Here is a 19892-nt window from a genome sequence, read left to right as displayed (position 1 = left end):
TCAGCAAGTCCACTGAGGCTGCAGGAAGACTTTATAAATTAAGGCCTGTATACTGTATTGCTAAAACAAAAAAAAAGCTGTTTTTCCAGATCTTCATCTTCTAGTAGCACCAAAAGACAGGAGAGGAGAGAACTGGCTCCCTCAAATCATGCTTTTGTGAAGCTGCCTGCATAATTTTGCCCTGGCTTGCTGGATCTTTTTAGGAAAGGATATATTGGCAGACATTTATATACCCTTCACACTTCTGTACAGGATTTAACAAGTATTCATTGTTCCTACGTGTTATGCTCGGTATTCGACAAGAATGTTTTTCCCTCTGAAGTTAAGAAGCTGCACTGTGTCCTTCATTTCTTCCACATTGCTCTGCTCTTCCTTTTTGCTCCATTTCTGCTATTTTTCTAGTGTTCATCTCCTTGTTTTCATTATTTTGTCTGTTTCCTCATAAGCAAAGTTGCTAGTATACTGTTTAATATGTCTTTAAAAATGTCAGGAATTTTTTGTCTCCAGGAACATCACCTCATTTCTTCTGAATATATTTTGCTTCTTGTCCCAGAAGCATAGAAAGTAAAACAAAATTCAAGTCAGGTGGCATAATTAGGCCACAATTTTATTAATAAAAATCATATGGGAATGCCTGTTAATAACTTGTGCAGGATAGGTCACAGTCTCTTCCCTAATTGTTTTCACCTGCTTGAAGGCTGATTTCTCCTTCCCTGCCACCACACATTCCCCACCATTTCCATGTCCTATGGAGACTTTTTCCTAACAAATCCCCAGTGTAATACTGGGGTTCACTGATCATTTGAAGGCTAAAGGCCTAGGAAATGGAGGGTTTTCTCATTTCCAGGGACAGGAGGAGATCTGCTTTCCACTGCACTCTCATCTGATTTGGCTTTATCAAGCAAGGTATCAGATGCCTCATCAGATAAGTGCCTTAAGTAGCTTTTTGTCACCTGCTGAAATGGGCCAGTCTTAACTTAGTCCTCCTGGTGACCCAGCTAGGTTCCTGAAAGAGGTGGGAAAATTCACCCTGTCTCAATCAATCTGGTGATGGAGGAAAATTGCCCAAGTCCTTAAAATGTAATGACTGAAGCTGGATAAAAACCTATCTAGACACAAACCCAAACACAATGTAGGCACAAGGGAACCTTCACATTTTTGCTGTTTACCACCTTCCTTGTAATTCGTGTATCAAATTCATGTTTGAATTATCTCTTAGCCAAGTAAGCACTGTTTTCCTGAAGCCAGCTGAAGAAACCCCACTCTAGGTACTGGTTAGGTGGGTCTGGGACAGAGAGGACAGAATCTCTTCCCAGCTGCCTGCACAGGGATTATGAGCATCCCCTTCCACACACATCTCACTGCTCCCACAACTCAGCAGAAAGGAAGGAGTGAGATCAAACCCCAGAAAATTACTTTCTCTCAAAACAAAAATATGCAGTTTCTGCAGCTGATGTGCCAAATCCTCATCCTTAAAAAAAAAACAAATCCAAAGCTCACAACAAGATGACACTGCTGAAGTTAATGAGAGAGAGAAAGCATGCCTGGTTTTGTAAATGTGCTCTTTCTTAGATGGAATTGCACTGTGCAAACAAATACATAAAGCTTGCAACTGAAGTGGAGGGAACAGAGGAAAGAAAACACAAGAAAGAAAGCTGTTTGGCCAAAGCTGTGCAGGTAGCTTGTGGCAGAGCAAGAACTAATACCCTCAGTCTCCTAATTCTCACTCCTTTTATCCTGTCATCTGAAAATGCTTTATTTCAGGTATTTGCTACTCGCTGGTCTCAGTGGATCAAATTGGGCCAGAACATTTCAATGAAAAACAATCATTTTTATGTTCCAAGAATCACACTGAACAATCCTGGAGCTGAGGTTTCTTAGGTAATATGCAGCTGTTAGATGGAATGAAAGTTTGCTGTAAGTGCTTGCTGCTGAAATGTAAGAGTGAAAGATGACTTTAGAGAGCCTCAGGAGATCAGGCAGTGCAGTGTGTGTCCTCCCAGAGATAGAACTAGGAAATTACATAGTCAGGGACAAAGCAAAAAATCATAACTGATTTTTATTAGACTCTATCCTCTATTTGTTGGGATTATTGCCTTCACTGTCATCAAACCATAAATCTTTTTTTCTCCTTTACGCTATAATTAAAAGCTTGTTTGGGGGAAATAATATAACTGAGGCTGAAAAAATACCCTCAAACCCTCTCAGTACCACTTGCTTAGAGGTAAGAGGTAACTTCTTTAAATAACTTTAATAATATATTTTGCTCCTAGTAATGTAGTAATGTAGAACAACCTAAAATGTATAGTGGTGGTACTTCAGGAATGTAAACAAGAGATTTAATTGAACATCTATCCTGAAGCATTCATTCATCCTCTGTTATCACATTACAGGTAAAAATATCAGGATGCTATTTCCATAACAAGATGATGTTTCATTCAGGCTGTGGGGGGTTTTCTGTACGTATTCCAAGGTCTGCATAAGCTGGCACAATCGTCAAACTCTCATAACAATGAATGGATTGTGTTAATTGGTGTTAAAGAATATTTTTGCTGGATTGGCTAAGTTAAAAACCTTAATTGGCTGGAGACACTTGGGTGATGATCCCCAGGGAGTCCTGTTATCACAGAATTGATGAAGAATTTTATCCTTGCAGCTGACAGCAAAAGCCACACAGTGAAGAAAGTTGCGATGTAGTGCTAAGATTAAAATTTCCACCTTAAATTTATGATACTGAGAGGTACAACCCACACTCTATTCTGCATGGTCTGAATTACAGATCTCTATTTAGCAGGGCAACACAGCCCTGCTGTTACAATTATGTCTAGGATTACAATGCTCCAGAGTGTGCATTGCATTGTAACACCGTTATTTACGGAGTACCTCTTTACTTAAGGCAATAACAGATCAGTACATATATGAAAGTTCAAGGAAATTTTTGTGCCTCATTACTTGAGAGAACTTTCTCTAAGACAGATGCAAGAGAAATTCAGAGAGCTTTAAGTTTCTCCTGGTAATCATTCAATAGTAATTTGTGGGCCAGCCTTCAGAGTGGTTTTCTTTTGGCAGTAAATATCTCTGTGCTATTTCTCTTCTGTATCTCTGGAATCCTCTCTCAAATTTAGGAGCACATAGCTCCAAAACACTCTGAACACAGAGTGAATTGTGTCTCTATTTACAGATACAGGGCTGTGCAGCTACCTGGAACCCTTTGGCACCCCTCTATCCTGGATGTCTGCAGACTTGGTTTATAAATACAGCCTCACGGATCGTGAAACAATACACAGTCCACTGAGAGCCTTTTGCCTCTGTCTTTCCATCAGATCTGCACAGTAGCAATAAGTGCTGGGGCCATGGAGGGGCTGTGGAGCAACAGAATTTCCAATACACTCCTGGAGCCTTTCCAGGGGAGACTTATCAAAAGCAGAGCATGGGTTTTTTCCCCATGTTTTCTGGAAAGAAATAGATAAAATAATGTCTGAGTCTTCTGATTAACTTAAAAAATTTCTGAGAGCCATCCACTTATCCTTCCACAGCACTGAGTGGCTTCTTTTGAAGATGACCTGTCCCATCACAAGGCTAGAGGCTTTAAGAAGCCTTTAAAAAGAACAGCAATAATTTACCATGTTCTTTCTCATAGCACCTCAGCAGCTGAAAGCCACCAGTTAGATATGGCCCTTGTCAATAATATTTTGTCAGCATCAGTTGCATTGACTTGGCTTTTGCTGAATACTGGGACAGCTACACCAATATCCACTGGTGACAGTGATGCCAAAGTGTGGAAAGGTCATTAAGTTGCACTAGCCAAGGCTGAATTGAAACCTATTTGCCTTGAGGGACCCCTACCAGTGATAACGTAAATGGGAAAGCAACCTGCATGTTATACAGGCTTGCCAGATTCCTCTGCAAGACCATTCCATTTCTGTCACTGTAGAAAAAGTGTTTAGCAATATTTTACTAAAATACAATAAAGAAGTTTTGGTCTAAAACTGTTCACTGTTAATGTCTCATTAACTCTGATCAAAAGCAATTGTACGCTTGTTTCCTTAATATTACTTATATTTGACAGAAAGCAGCTGCAGGATACCTCCTCAAGTCCACTCATGCTTATCATAGCTATTAGGGCTATTAATTCACTGCAGTATACTTTAATGTACTATAACATTTAGAAATGGCATTTGGATGTGCAGTAATATTATTTTGCACAGTTAACCTCTGGTTCCCTTCCATATAAGCCTGTTTTAAAGAAATACCAGTTATGCTCTGTTATTTTCAAATTACATTGGGTTCTGTGCCTTTTTCCTAATAGGTTGCCCTTTCCTTAGAGAGCAGTAGCACACATTGAATTGTAATAACACTTTATAGTCCTTGCCACAAAATCCTGTAAATCACAGAGATAAAAGGAGATGAACCCATCTCCTAGCCCTCGATCAGACAGCTGCCAACCACCGTTTTAAAAATACAGTCCTAGGTCCACATTAGTTTTGCAAACTAAAAATTGAGACAAAAATAAAGAAGTCTTTCTCCTTGAAAATGGAAATTTAAAAAATCTAAACTACTACTCATTAAAATCTATGCCAAAGGCCAAATAATTTAGTTTGGGGGTCATCTTAAGCTAGATCTACATAGTTTGTTTTATTGCTCAAGAAAATGGGAAGTAGAAGGCTCTGTTACACTGTAATACAAAGGGTAGATAGGCAAGATGACTTGTTTGACAAATTTAATCTTGAGCTCTGTAATTCTTTTTTCTGGAACTGGTAATTTTCTGGATACTCAAGAGAATGGGATGTTTCTAAAATATAGAAATGTTTTTTTTTAATTGATTATTTTTATGCATACAGAGATGCCTCACTAGAACAGCAAGTTCCATTAAGGAATGATGGAGGCCAGCAATGAAAGGGAAAGTTTTCAGATGAGGAATATACCATTTTAGCTTATTTAGGATACAATGGCTGAAAATTCTAATCTCCTTTATTAATCTCACTAGTGGGGAGTAACAGAGTTGTTATGCTCCAGTGTAGCTGATCTCAAGGATTCATCCTTGTGGTGGAGTGAATGGGAAAGAATACAAGATCTGTTTGGTGAATTACTGCTTTGTAGTTATGTTCTGTCAATATGCACAAAACTCTTGATACAGGTTGGAATTACCTCTTGTTTAGCATAGACTCTTGTGCTTTCTTTAAAGATCCAGCATCTCATAAAGAAACAGAGTATTTCTGTAAGGGTCTACAACAAAAAGCTATAATTCTGTCTTTTTTTTTTTTTTTTTTTTTTTTTTTCTAGCATATTTTTAAATGACAAGTAACTTAGCTGCCTGTGTTATTATCCTAATTATAATAATGTGTCTGAGATCAGAATTTGTCCCAACTTCTTTTTCCAGTGTTTTATGCAACTAGAAGGAATGGATTTGACTCAGCCAAATTATGTTTTTGTTGTTTCATGCATAACTTCAGATGAAGACTGAGTTCTATGTGTGCATCTCATTGTGGAATTTGGCCCAAGGGTTTAGAGCTCGTCATATATACAAATCAGATTATATACAATTTGATGACACAAATATATAGCTTTAATACTGCAAGGCTTTAAAAAATTATTTTTGTGTGTAGATGTAGGATAACAGGGGAAGTGAAATTCATAAAATCTTCCTTTTCACACTACTTATTTTGTGATGGAGGGATATGATTCAGCAAACCAGTCTCATCTGAGTAACTCATTGTGTTGACTTTCATCATAAGTTATGAAGGTTTGCTCAAGAGCAGACTCTTAATCCCCCCAGCCTCTTGCAAGATTTTCTGATCTTGGGCTATTATGTTCAATCACGTGTGAACACATTTCTCTGGCATCTGAGCTGCACAAAATCTTGTGTTTGTGATTTCAGATAAGCTTTAATGTGCCGCCAAGATATTCAGTTTATTCAGTATTTCCAAATGGAAAAAAAATAAGTTCGCATAGCAGGGAAGAAATGTTCCAAGGCCAGTGTTTATATCAGAGGAAAAGTTTCAGAAACATCATTAAGTTTTTCCCTTAGCTACACCTAAAAGAACATTTGGATTTACCTCCAAGCATATGGGCTAATGAATTCAAGCATGATTAAGACAGCTGTCTAAGGATTTGATATTACACAGCACAGATGTGAAATGCCACACAAAGGCAAGGTTAAGAGGGATGTGTGGGATGGTCAGTGTGGGAGGACAGAGTCCAGCAGGAGGAAAGGCTTCCTGATGGCTCCCAGGCCTCTTGTGCCTAGCAGGGAAACTACGGGCAACTCAAATACCTGCTGATACACAGACCAGTGGGCTGCAGCTCACAGGGCATCATAAATGTCCATTGCTTACCCATTTGTATGCTTTATATCCTCAGCACTTGTGAATAAAAAGCTGTGGATAGAAAGAGTGACTCCCTGAGAGGAATTTTTCACAGTAGCTCAGTCTGGTCCTGCAGAGCATCTGCTGACGTGGGGACACGACAACTTGGTGCACCACGTGGCTCTGGGAGTGTTTTCTCTCGAGGTTCAGAGGCACGAGTGGAGCTCAGGAGACTGGGTGAAGGCTGCATCATGAGTGTGCTGGGTAGCCTCGGGCTGTTAGCCAGATGCTGAGGGCACTGACTTCTGCTTCTTTCTGAAGGTATCTACTCCAGCACAAAGCTGATGTTCCCTGCTGCTGAATCCCACAGGCAGAGTTTCACACTGGTGGGGATGATGAGGTGCAGTGCAAGTCAGCAGTAAGGGGAAACCCCTACTCCTCTGCAACTTCAGTATCTGCTCTCTAAAATGGCATCATAAATCACACAGACATAGAGGTGCAATGAGGAAACAATGTCCTAAGAGCTGGATAATGTAAATTCCAATGTAATGACATCCATTCAATATAGATCCTTTTTTTTTTTCCTCTGGGCTCATCCACAGAACAGAGGATAAATAAAAAGTCTACCATCTTTTTATTCCCTAAAACTCTCCTTGTGTGAGATTTCTTTCAGAGTTCATTAAAGCTACTTCTCTTTCCTGTTTCCCTCCCTCCCCCTCTCCCTTTTAGCACCCATTTTACCCACCTATTTAACTTTTCACATTCCTCTTCCATTTTCATGCATTCCTGTTCCCATGGCTTTGGCTATCTCTTCTGAAAAGCTTGGTGTGTGTCCCTGGGGCCAGCTTCTAAGCAGTGAGCTCCAGTGGTCTGGGAAGGTGACCTGCCAGGAGCTTTAAGCTTGACTGAAAAATCAGCAAATAACATAAAGATGAGAACATTTGTGTTTTGCATCCCTAGACATGCAGTTTGAGACTCAAATCCTCCGTTGTAATACAGCACAGAGGTTGGAGCAGGTGCAGTGGGAAAGAAAGAGAATTTATCTTCTGACACATTAACCCACACTGAAAGAATAAACACACAGTTTTCATGCTGCTTACTGAAAAAAAACAACAAAGACAAAACCAAAATAAAATAAACCCCAAAGAAGCAAAAAAACAAAACAAAAAAAAAAAAAAAACAAAAAAACAAAAAAAAAAAAACCACAGAAGAGATGAGTTAGGCACATGGAATAATCCGTGGACTGTGTTGCAACCATGGAGCTGAGCTCTGTTGGTTTATTGGAAAGAGAGGAGGAAGAAAAAATAGAACTTGTTCTGGTATATCTCATGCTGCTAATCAATTCAGTGGCCAAATTTGCTATTGTGATCTGATGGCTTAGCTCTGCCAACTCTTGTAATTATCTCTATTCCCATTTTCCATTAGTGGCTTTTTCAAAGGATATGAGTTTTCACAGTGTCAGATTATGCCATGCAGTGAATACCACACCATCAGTGCCTTGCAACCATAATACAGCATAAATGCTTTACAAATATAGCCTCTTGTGACAGTAGGTGGAACACAACAGTTATGTGCTTCTAGGCCTCGGGGTTATGGTTTCCTAATGGGTGACCTTTCCTCCCTTCACATCCTTTTCCTCACAGATTATGGTGTGGCAGTCCTATGCTATCTCATTAGCTGTGGGAAAATTGGAGCATATGAAAAGATGAGGAGGCATCCAGATCTCTACAACTGACAGGTAGCACAAAAGTGCTGGAACAGCCAGGGGACCCTGGCCAACCACTCCCTCTGCTTAGCATTCCCCCAGATATTGTTTCCCAAAGAGCTGTTGAAGAGAAGGGAAGCTCACCAGCCCACAAGCACCCCCAGTCTCTGGGATGGTTCTCAGATGTGCTGCCATGCAGGAGCAGTATTTTCAGATGTAAACAAAAGTTGCAGAAGCCACATGACACAGCTCTTGGAAGACCTGCTGTAGCTGATAGTGAGCAGGTGGTAGAATGAGGGAAGGCCAAATGAAATGCCTGCTTCCACTGCAGGGATAAGTGCTGTTTTCCCAGGGATTAAAATGTGGCTGGGGGACCCTTTAAGTGCATGTATGCATGCCAAGAAGTGTATTTAAGCAATTCAACATCACATACAATATTTAAGAAATGAAAGACAACATTTGAGAAAATGAGAAACACCGCACTAAAAATTCAAAGCAACTTCTTAAAAAAAAAATAAACAAAACAAAAAACCCAAAAACAAACAACCCCCCCCCACAAAACTGAATGACTAGATGATTCCCAAGAGTGTCTGATGATTAACTGGCTAAATCAGGACATCTGCAGGATGTAAGAATAATAGAAGGAAGCGGGAGTTTTGGATACCACTTTTATAATTAGCAATTGTAATGATCTTAGCGGTGTCCTCCTGAAAAAAACTTGAATATTCATGTTGAGGCACAGCATTATGTTTCAGCGCTTTTGGTAACTGTAGCCACTTGCAGAGAGTCAAGCACACACTCAAATCAGGAAGTCAAAATGAGTGCTCCAAATACTTTCTGTCAGAAATTGTAAGGAAAGCTGCTATTTGCATGCAGTAAGATGGGAAAGCGAAGCACAGCGTCCAAGATCTCCCTTGGCATTTTTAGTTTCCTAAATAACTGCCTCGTTTCTGCCTTTTTTTTTCTTTTTCCTTTTTTTTGTCTTAACATTAAACTCAGGCCTGGCCCAAGCAAATGCAAAATACATCCAAATCTGTAAAGTTAGATTTCATAACATCAGACCAGTCGACAGCCAAGGGCACCCAAAGTAGAAATTACTATCTATGGAAACCCAGGCATCCATCCTTTCTTCCTGACTGGATGCTAAAATTTCATAATAACCTAGGCTGAGCCTGTAGGTCAGAGAGGGCTATTTGCAGTCATACTTAATTAATAGTTTACTGGCTTCTCTGATGTTTCTCAATTTTATTAGCTTCACAAATAAGTCGGACACATGTCTGGCCAATCTCTTCTCCCCTTTCTCTAGGTTCATGCCACAAAAGGACAAAGCCAGATGAGATGCATCATCATTACAGAGAAACATTTAAACCAGATTCATTTCACTGAGCAATAGAAAGAAGGATCATCACCTGCCCACTAAAAGATCTGGCACCCTCAAAAGGCTCCGATACAGGCAGGAAAACTGGGGTGATCTGAGGAGAAATTCCTTTGCTCTCTTTAGTCACTGGAAGAAGAAAGCTCTAATGGACTCACCTTAGTTTGACTCTGTGTGGTGGCCTTTTTCTGTGGAAACCAGACAAAATGTGTGAACTCCAGCTAATGACTAACACACACTAATAAATGTCGTTAGGTTTGTGAATTGCTCTTTGGCAACTAAGCGTTTTAATTTATCCAGGACAAGAAGGAATTCATTATCACAGTGCTGAATGGCAATGATCTGGGTGCCCCCCATGTCCAGAAGAGCAGGCTGGCAAATGCAGTGTGGAATCTAAAGCAGAACCAGCTCAGTAGGTTTATGCCTAGAGAGTTTTACTGGCATCTGACAGGCTGGTCACATCAGACTCACACTTCCTATCAATCAGGGATCAGACTGACTTCTTTTTCTATGCATAAACAATGCAGTGTCAATCCACAAAAAAACCTTATTATCAACAAAAACCTACACTAACAATCAATATTTACTCTTTCTTTTCTCCTTCTTATTATGAAGCTATGCAGCCATACACCACCTGGGACTTCATTTAGCAGCTTATGAATGCTTTTGTTTGTTCCTTGCACATGAACTTCTGCATGCTTTAGTTAGCACCATGCCCTCTGAAGTACATTTTGGGGATAGTGGTCAGTTTTCAAACACAGAGAGTATTCCCATGTGTCCATGCCTCCACGGATGCATGTTTCCTCCCCAAGCACCTGTTTTTCAGAATGGAAGTGGCACTGCTGGTGGTTTCCCCCTCAGTGACTGGCACTCCCTTCACAAGCAATCTGAGTTGTGACACAGCTGGCTCCAAGTGATGCTCTGTGCTTTGGAAAGCCATTGCATTAATTTAACTGCTCCTCAGCTCTTCAGCTTTCAGCCTATGATTCATTTACATCACTGTCAAGATGCTCCTCAAGTTCCCTGAGTGTGAAGTTCAAGTGCCTAGAGGTCCCACTCTTACTCTGGGCCGGCCTCCAAATCTTCCAGGTGTTGAGATATTTTTAATGCTAGTACACAGCATGTCTTCTCAAAATTTTTCTAACCAGATCAGGGGAGTATATAGACAAATACACTCACAGTGAGGAAAGCTTACCTCAAATAGAAAAAGTTACATAAATCTGACATAGGTGTACCCAGCAAGTCCAAAAAATAATACTTTATTGAAGGCCCTGCATGGCACAAGCCATTACTTGTGTGTTCTTCACGGAAGGATCATAAGTAACCTTTTGGACACTTGTGTGTACCCATAAGCATGAAGTTTAGCATGTGCTAAGGTGCCTTGCAAGGGAGGGAGAAAGAGTCTTTGCTTTAGTTGCTTCTTCTTCTGCATCAACGCTGCTGAATTTTGGCCACAACTTTTATACACAATGACTCAACCAGCAACTGTCCATGATGTAACTTCATAGAAAATAGCCTCCAAAATATGCTTTTTGAAGTCCAGACACATCTGTGGAGAAGAAATATATGTAAAACAAGGGAATGTCAGAGATAGAAACTGTACAAAAATCCTTTTTCCCAGCATATTAAAGCCGCAAGTTCGTATTTGCTCATATTTGCAAATCCACATTTTTCATTTTTTCTTTGTTGAAGACTTACCTTTAATTCTATTGTAAATAGAGTTTAATATTTAGGTCCAAATACGTTGTTCATTTTGGACTGCATTCATCTACACAGGTTTGCAAACAGCAGCAGCTGGACTCCTGAATACTGATGTGCTGATACTGGAAGAGATAGCTCAGGGACCACATTGCCAGTTTCTGTATTACATGAAAGTCAATGAGTAAACAAATTAGCAAGAAGGGGGTTTGTTTTTATGAGTGTATTTTTTGTTTGTTTGTTTGTTCTTGTTGTTTTTTTGTTGGTTTTGTTGGTTTTCTGTTTTGTTTTTTGTTTGTTTGGTTTGGTTTGGTTTGGTTTGGTTTTTAACTGTAATAATGTTTGTGCAGAGGAGGAAATATTCCAGAATTTGCATGGGTGGCAAAAGCCTATGAAATACCCTACTTGCTCTTAGATGGGGTAATCATATTGCCAGCTGAGCAACAGCCACAATACTCAGGGAGGCCCCTTGTGCTCAGACAGCTGCTTGTTTGGGAAGGAAAAGGAGGAGTATCCTGTCTGTACACATTTCCCCAGGAGAAAAGCATTTCTGGAAAAGCCAGGAAAGATGCTTTTCAGTGATAGCTGCTGTGTCTATTGTTTCATACAATATGGACAGGGTTTTGGAAGGCAATATCTAGGTAGCAAGGTATTGTCTTAGAGAAAAGCGGTAACGAATGGATCTGAGCTGATAAATGGCTTTGCCTTTGTGTAGGGAGATGAAATAATTCCGAGAATATGCTGTCCAATAACATCTTTCTGCATTGAACACTTGCAAGTGGATTGTGTTAAAAACCTGCAGTGAAAAGCTACCAGTCTCTTGGATTACTTCATTTGGGAATAATGGGGGTGTTCACAATTCTACACATGTAAAGATGCGGCAAGCAAAGGCTGTGGTTTGAAAGGTGTCTCCAAATAATAGGGTACTATATGTTTCCAGTGTAGGATTTTGTTGCTAGCTTGGTTTGTATCATCGTTTGTCTCCTTTCCTCTTACCTCAAGTATTAGGAGACAGAAAAAGCAAAAGAAGTGATGTCCAAAACAGATTTTTGTAGGTGTTCTGATTCCTATTCATTAACAATTCTGATACCAAACAGCTCATGGATACACACAGAGGTAAGGGAAATGTGAGCTCTGGATCTGAATTTAAACAGAAGGCTACTGTTGCACATAAGATATGAATAACATGACAAAAGCCAATGAATGTGATGCTATTCCTACACTTATACATGGCACATGGATCCTAAAAGGATACGAGGTGAGACAAAGGATACCAAAATTCCCTAATCCACTCAGGGTTTTTGTTGAGAGAAAAAAAAAAAGGAAAGATGGTGCACCCTTCTTTCTCAGAGCTCAAGACCTATTAGCCAGAACATCTCCCACTGGCTATTGGCTTGTGCTGCATCCAGCCATGCCAAAGTGGAGTACCACAATCTCCCAAAGTATTATTCCTGTCCTGCAATATGGGATTTTTTTCTTGGTTGTTTTAAAAAAAAAAAAAAAAACCAAAAAAATGATCTAAATATGTCTTTAACCCCTTCTGTCAGATGGATGCATTTACCTTTACTCCAAAAGGTCCCTCCCTGTGGTCATCTTACCTCTTCTGCTACCCACTGGCTTTTTTACCACCTTTAGATGCAGCTTTCCTGCTGCCCTGGCTACATTTCCTATCCACTACAGCCACTCTGGCAGTGCTGCCAATGAGGGGAAGCATGTGGCCTGCTCAGCTGCCTGAAGCAACCTGGCATCCCTTTCTTGGTCTCACTGACAGGTCTGCAGCATTGGTTCCATCACCTCCTCTCCTCCGGGAGGACTTTCTGGACTGTGCATGCATTGAGGTGACTGAGCACAAGCTGTCTCCACTCCAACCCTCCCATTTTAGCTGGCAGATGGACAGGCGGTCCCCAGGACCTCCAGCAGTGCATCCTCCTTTCACAACTGCATCCTTTCATCAGGCTACCTCATTGAATACCATCTATAACTGGGTATTGGTGGCCCTGGCTACATGACTGAGCTGCTCAGAGACCTGCAGGGCATCCTTTGCTTTCTCTTCTGTTCCTCTGACTGAGGAAAACAGCCAGAAAAACCCTGGGAGTGGCACAATCTATGGGACCATTCCTTTGCCCCCTTTTTTGTATCGAGTTTTCCCCTTCATTCCTAGGAGAGGAACAAAGCAGTGCTGGTTCATCTAGGGAGGGTGATTTTGTCCCACGGAATGAGAATATTTTGTAAAATCACCTTCCCTAGAAAAAGACTCTTTTTTTCTTACTGGCAACCGCTGTAGTATATAGTGCTGCTTCCTTGTAAAGTTTTGATAAAGGTTATTTTAACTCTGGGAAAGCTCATTTACTGGAGTGGAAATACCAGTAAGGCATCACCTTAGGTAATGGTCATGGCAATATAGGTCAGGGGGTGAAGCAAGAATACTGGTGGATAATTTAACTCCCTTATATGGGGACACTTTGGCCAGGGAGTGAAAGAGTAGTTTAAATAAGGAGAGCCCATTGACTCCGAGGTAGTCTTCTGCATGGATAAGCAGAAGATTGACATGTCAGGGTCAAAGCACAATATTTCCTCCTCAAATTGGCATGATATAAGAGAGAGAGAGAATGAAAAGGGAAAGAACCACTCTGGAATGCCTGACAGTACCTTACCTAAGATCTGAGATGGTAGAATGTTTCAGAGTGAATACTTTTTTTTCTAACACGTTAGCTTCTTTTTCTATTTGAAAGTTGTCTACAAACATGCTTTTGAAAGCATTGTCATTCAGAATGATTTACAGTGAGAGAAACTCAAGTTTAGGCCCATTCACAAACAGATTATTGCAGGTTTTCAAAAAAGAAGTTCAGTCTTATCCAATTTAACTCAGAGACCATATGGCATGTCTTCTTCTCTCAATTGGATAATTCTTTGATTCAGTTTTTTGATGTGAATATCAATTATTCATTTGAATTTTAACATTCTAGTACTACTTGATGCTAATATAATAGTATATGCTGTTTTGCCAAATATTTCTGTACAGATATTACTTGTCAGAAAATTTCTGGCATGAAATCCAAGGAAATGCAGAATTCTTTTCATAATACAGATGAATATTCAGAAAAGCATTACAGTGTTTGCCTTTCTCTGATGTTCAGTGTTTTTCATTCATCCAGAGTTGGAAGGATATAAACTCAGACATGATCCTTCAAGAGAGCAGTTAAATGAGGAACAGGGGAGATTAAGTTATAAATTATAAGATGATTGTAAAATTCCTGGACATTTTGGGGGCAAAAACCCTTTATCTAAGATGAGAGAAAAATCTACTGGGTGTAATGTAGGCATGATGTAGAAAACTATCTCAGAAAATAGGATGTTCAAATTTAAATTACTGAAAAAGCCCTGGTCAACAGTACCTTTGCAAACACAAGTTTATGGAACATAACAAGATAAGTGTAATTTTACTGTGCTTAATTCTTCAGCTTTGAGGGCCCAATTCCAGGGTGGGCCTTAGAATGAGAAGCCTACATTGGAGTCCAATGTTACAACAGAGGGTCCAAATATTTTGTAGGAAAAAAAAATTCAGGGAGGCAATAGTATGTGCAAATGTGTCCCTAAATGGCTTTTACATGAAGTGACTAAATTGGCTAACCAAAATACACTTCTAATGGCAAAGATACTGGAGAAGGCATTGACTTTAATGTCTTGAAGTATTTTTTTATTCTTATTGCTGCTTTATTTTCTTCTGTCTAGGATAGTGTTTGGGTCAGTCCTCCAAATGCAAAGTGGTTAAGTACTTCCCACTCAAGAAAACTCGAGATGTTTTACAAAGTTGAATGCAGTAAAACCTTGGCAGTGGAAACTGGCATTGTTAGCATTTTAAGCCCCAAGTGGTAAAGGTGGAATAATTATAGACTTGGTTAAACCTCTTTGAAATCAGAAGCTGAGGAAATGTCTAATCAGTTTCCCACTATAATCCAGTTGCAAGAGAACAAGTGATTGGCTCTGATTTCTCTTAAAAATGGGGGAGTCGATACCACAGCAGCTTCACCTCCACACCCCAGAGATGGAGTACAGACACCCAGAGGTAGAGCTGTCTGATGCCTTCTTGTTTTACTGGAAATGTTCTGTATCTGCAGGAGAAATTGCTGCAAGGACAGAGGGGCTGGAAAAAAGAGGAAGCAAACAGACTAACAAAGAAAAAACCACCAGGTATAGAAGGACGGGCAGAACAGCTTCAGAGAAAAAGCCTGGAGAGCTTTTGTGCTAGGTGCTAGTTCAAAGAGATTCTTTGCTCACTGTTCTGTGCCTTTTTTTTTTTTTTTTTTTTTTTTTTTTTTTTTTTTTTTTTTTGTAGCTGTTGTTGCTTGATTCCTGCTGCAATCAGGGAAAGCAAATTGGAATGCATAACAGATACCAGGGTTAAGCATGAATTTTACTTTTTACCAGACAGCACCTCAGTTAACTGTTTGGATCAGCATGTAAGTTAACCTCTTTGGAAAGTGAAGAAAATGCAACTACTGTGCTCCACAGAAAAGAGACATAAGAAGCCATTAATCTCCCTTATGTAACCAGGCAGGTGATATGAAAGTTTCCATATGGTGTATTTGGATCCATTCTGCTCTGAATTTAGGATGAAGCTGCCCCAGGCCTCTGCTTCACTCAGTGTTTCATCAGCTGAGATTTTGAAAGCTGCTTTTTCACCCCACTGAGTTAAATTTTCAATAAACTAGCCATGCTTCAGGAGACTGGACACATTAAAAATAAAACTGAGTCTTCTGAGATCCAAAGATGTAGGCATTACTTTGAACCTACGGATTTGGACCCATATTGCTTCTCTATCTTTTTCCCAGATGATTACAGGGTGTGAATCTTAGGTTCTACCTTGGGTTCATTTCTATTTAAGTCTCAGGGGTGCAGGGAAGGCTGCCCCTTCATCTCATCTCTTCATATACTAAACACTGGGTGAAGTTCATACTATAAGCATTGGCAGTAGAATATCTCACTAGCAAAAAAAGATTAAAAGTATCTCTTGGCACATCCCATCAGGGGACTTCTTTTATCCCTTTGAATCAACAGAAGCTTTGGATCAACAAAAAGCAGTGAAGCAGGTGTCTCTTTTACCTCATGCCAATCTATCTTTCTCTCCATCTTCAAAAAATTGTTCTTTAGCCCTCTAAGGGTACTCAGCACTTAGGTAACCATTTGTTTCTGCTTTGACTTGACAATAAAAAACAGAATCCAGAATAACAATAATTCCAAAATGCAGAAGGACTCAAAATCTCCTATGCCTTCCAAATGATATCGCATTTAAAACATCCACATGCTATGTCATGTTATCAGATATGAAGCAGTACTCCCCTTCAAGATTCTGTTTACTGTCTCTCAAATGCAGCTTTTAATGAGAAATGCCTGGCTATCCAGAAAGAAATATGCCTTAGGTTGAGATTCTCTTATCTTTACAAAAGGCCTTTCTTGAGCCATAGCTGCTCACACAGCCTGAGACTGAAAGAGCAGTTTAACCTTCTGTCCTTTCACCCAGTCACTCATTTACACTTGTTACATTTTCAAGATTATGTTGGAATGGCTATTCAGAGGTTTTACACTGAGCTAGATATGGAAACTAGGGAGCACACCACAGGGGAGTGCTTTTTTCAGTGGCTGTGCTGACTGCTCAGATTGTACATGGGATTATGGCTACAGGACATGTTTTCTTGGGATGACATAAAGCCAAAACTGTAGCTTGCTCCTGCCATGCTCTAGTCTTCAATGATAAGAATAAATACTGCTCCAAAGACATACTGTGTTTCCCCATTAATTTTGTCTTGTTAAAAGACAGGGATCTGTCCTGCTACAGACTGGGAGTAATATTTTTGGTTTGTGTTTCTCTCTCTTTCTTTTTTTTTTTTTTTTTTTTTTTTTTTTTAAATTTTGGGGAGTACAGCAACAAATTTCTGCCCTGATCTCCCAATGGAGATGCTTTAGAAGCAGCAGAGTTGTCTGCTCTCCCAGGTTTGTGTTTTCTCCTCTTTTTGTGCTTCCCATTTGCTTATGTATTTTTCTTTCTGTTCCCTAACCTGCCATAACCTACTTCCACACTTCAGCAATCACTCAAGAGTGAGCAGCCTCCTTCCCACTCCTCCCTCCTGCCTACCTCACCAACCTGTTGCTCAAATCTCAAATCCTCAAGCACTAAAAGAGGAGAGGCTTCTTTTCTCAGCTAAATTAACACCAATCTGCTCTTGTTAGCTTGCCATTCTCCGGAGAGAAGCCTTACAACCTCTTCATTTAATTTCTGCTTCTCTTGCTGCTTGAGAAGTAGCACATCCTCACACCGGAGACGCTTGCGTGAATCAATTTGCAGTGACCAGCTTAAATTTCTCATGGGCCAATCTGACTTCTTTCATTTGGAGCTGTAGAGTGAAGAAATAGCTGCCCTGTGATGGCTGTAAAAGAAACCTGACAAGGGACAGAGGTGGAGTGCTGCTGTTGTTGTACCATCCTTGGTTCTCAAGTCAGCTCTCACAGCCCCGGTGGGAGCATCATCAGGCACGCTAAGCATGTCTAAAAGATTAGTCCTTTTTATGATCCTTCCAGTTTTCTTTGTACACAATGGACATTTGGGCATTTGTGTAGAAAAGCAGTCTCATATCTTCCCTCAGGATCAGTTTCATGTCAGTAATCCTTGCCAAACTTGACACAAGTAACAGGTGGAATCCTGGCCCAAGCTAAAGTCAATAGCAAAGCTCCTGTGAGAGCCAGCATCCAGGCCCTACTGTCAGCTTTTGCCACAAGAATCACCCTTCTCATACCTGCTTGTTAGGGAGGATTTTTGTCAGAAATAGTATTGGTTAATAGTGAGGGAATAAGGTTTGAAAGGCAAGCAAAACAACCCTGGTACAGAGAGCATCTATTAATAGGTCTTTTTAAGATAGTCTTACTTTCTCTTTGAAGCATATGTTGTAAAGGTAGGTTTGCTGTAAAAGTGTGTTTGAGAAAACACACTGTAAGTACCAGTACATACATTTCCCCCCAATGACTTTCCCCCAGCATTTCTCAGAGACAAATTCAGAAACTCAGTCTGTTCTGAAAGTCACATCTGTAGGGGACAAGCTATCTGACCTCCCGGATGATCATTCTTATAAAACAAACAAACAAACAAAACAAACCACAACAACAACCCCAAAACACAAAACGAAACACCACAACCCTTCCATGCTTTCTTGCTTTCTTTTTTTTTTACTGCAGCCTTCATGGATAAATCAGCTCCTGACCCACCACACTGTAGAGTTGCTGCATCAGCAGCTATCCAGTTACTCACTAAATGTCTGCAAATCATTTGGTTGGTTAGAACAGATTTTCAGTAGGTTATGGACTCCAAGTTAGTTGCTGGAGTAATTAGTCTTCATTGTCATTGTTTTGCTGACTTTTTCTTCAGTGAGTTTGTGCATTTCACAACAACCCAAAGATGCAAGTAAAATACAAAAGAACACCTTCTAAGATTTCAGTATCTTTCTGGTTCTAAAATATCTCAAGGGCAGGGGGAAACAAGCAGGGGGAAATGTTATCTATAGCCAAGATAACATTTGCAGGAGAGAAATTGTGGAGGTTTTGGAAACAAAAATTTAATATTGATCTGCTTTAGACTGTTTTGGTTGAGCCAAAGACATTGTTTTTCCTGTGACTGGAAAATCCTCTAAATTACCAGAGAAGTTTATTGGGAGCAGGAGATATTCATGCCCAACCATCACTCTCCAGTAGGAATAGATAGCAGTAGCTATTTTCTTGTTCTTTGTCTAGGCTTTTCAATTGCATACAAAAAGCTTACGTAATCTGGATTTGCAGTAATTTAAACTTTTGGGGCTGCTGGTTCTGTTTGAAACCACATATTCCCAGTACCTATAGTCAGAAATACAGCCACTATCAAAGGCAGAATATTCCCCACCCTGTCCAGGAGATTGGTTTACTGCAAGGAAACTACATGCACAACCAAATCTCCCAGACATGTCAGACTTCCAACAGAGCTATGAATTCTCCTAAAAGTCAGAGGCACAACATTAATAACCACTACCATAAAACAAATCTAAAAACTTCAGAATAATAATAAACCCTAGATATTTATAGAGGCAACACAGGAGATGCAACAGTAAAAGAGCCTCCCTTCGGATCATCAATTCATGAGTTCTGTGATCCTGAATAACCGACATGCTTCCAAATGATAAAATAAAACTCATCATCTATTCAAAATCACTAACTTTCCTCTTGCGTTCCTTAAAGGTGAATTGCAGCAAATGTATAAATTTTAGTGTGTTGTAACTTGTGTCTTTTACTACCATAGGAAGTGAATTTCACATTATTTATTGGAAATCATTATCTTCAGTGCTTTTTTGAAATTTCATTTAAAATTTGTCACAGCAGCAGCTAAGCTGCTGCCATCTAATACTGGCACTAAAGTGGTACTCTCTGAAAGAACTCCATAGGAAGATCTGCCATGATTTGCCAATAAAAGCATCTGTAGTGACATTTGCATTTTTAAAAAAATCAGTCACGCTTCCAGTATAAAATGATGAAATGTTTGTGTCTGAAAAGGACTCATGGACATGAATCATGACCAATAACAGAAAAACATTAACTGATCCAAACAGCAGTATAAAAAAAAATAAATCCTCCATGAAAGCAAAACACTCTGCCCTATTTCCAGTCTTCATTGGTTAATTCATTGATTCTCTCTAATAACTTCATTTGAGACTCTGAGAGCAGATGTAACCACTTGCTCAATTACAGAATGTTTCACATCTGCTCTACCCAGACTGAAGAGGCAAGCAGGTGA

General features: G+C 39.9%; 1 long non-coding RNA gene across 3 annotated transcripts in view; it reads right to left on the bottom strand.

Moving 5' to 3' along the window:
* The window catches only part of LOC139793080 (uncharacterized), an 80717-nt gene that overhangs the window by 10751 nt on the left and 50074 nt on the right, over positions 1-19892 (bottom strand). For all 3 annotated transcript variants that reach the window (XR_011724487.1, XR_011724486.1, XR_011724488.1), the window contains one exon: positions 7051-7210. This is a non-coding gene — a long non-coding RNA (uncharacterized lncRNA). The remainder of the gene's footprint in view (positions 1-7050; positions 7211-19892) is intronic.

The sequence above is a fragment of the Heliangelus exortis genome, chromosome 2 (assembly GCF_036169615.1).
Source record: "Heliangelus exortis chromosome 2, bHelExo1.hap1, whole genome shotgun sequence".
Lineage (NCBI taxonomy): Eukaryota > Metazoa > Chordata > Aves > Apodiformes > Trochilidae > Heliangelus > Heliangelus exortis.
Note: the sequence above shows the minus strand (reverse complement) of the source record. Positions and strands in the feature narration are given on the sequence as shown.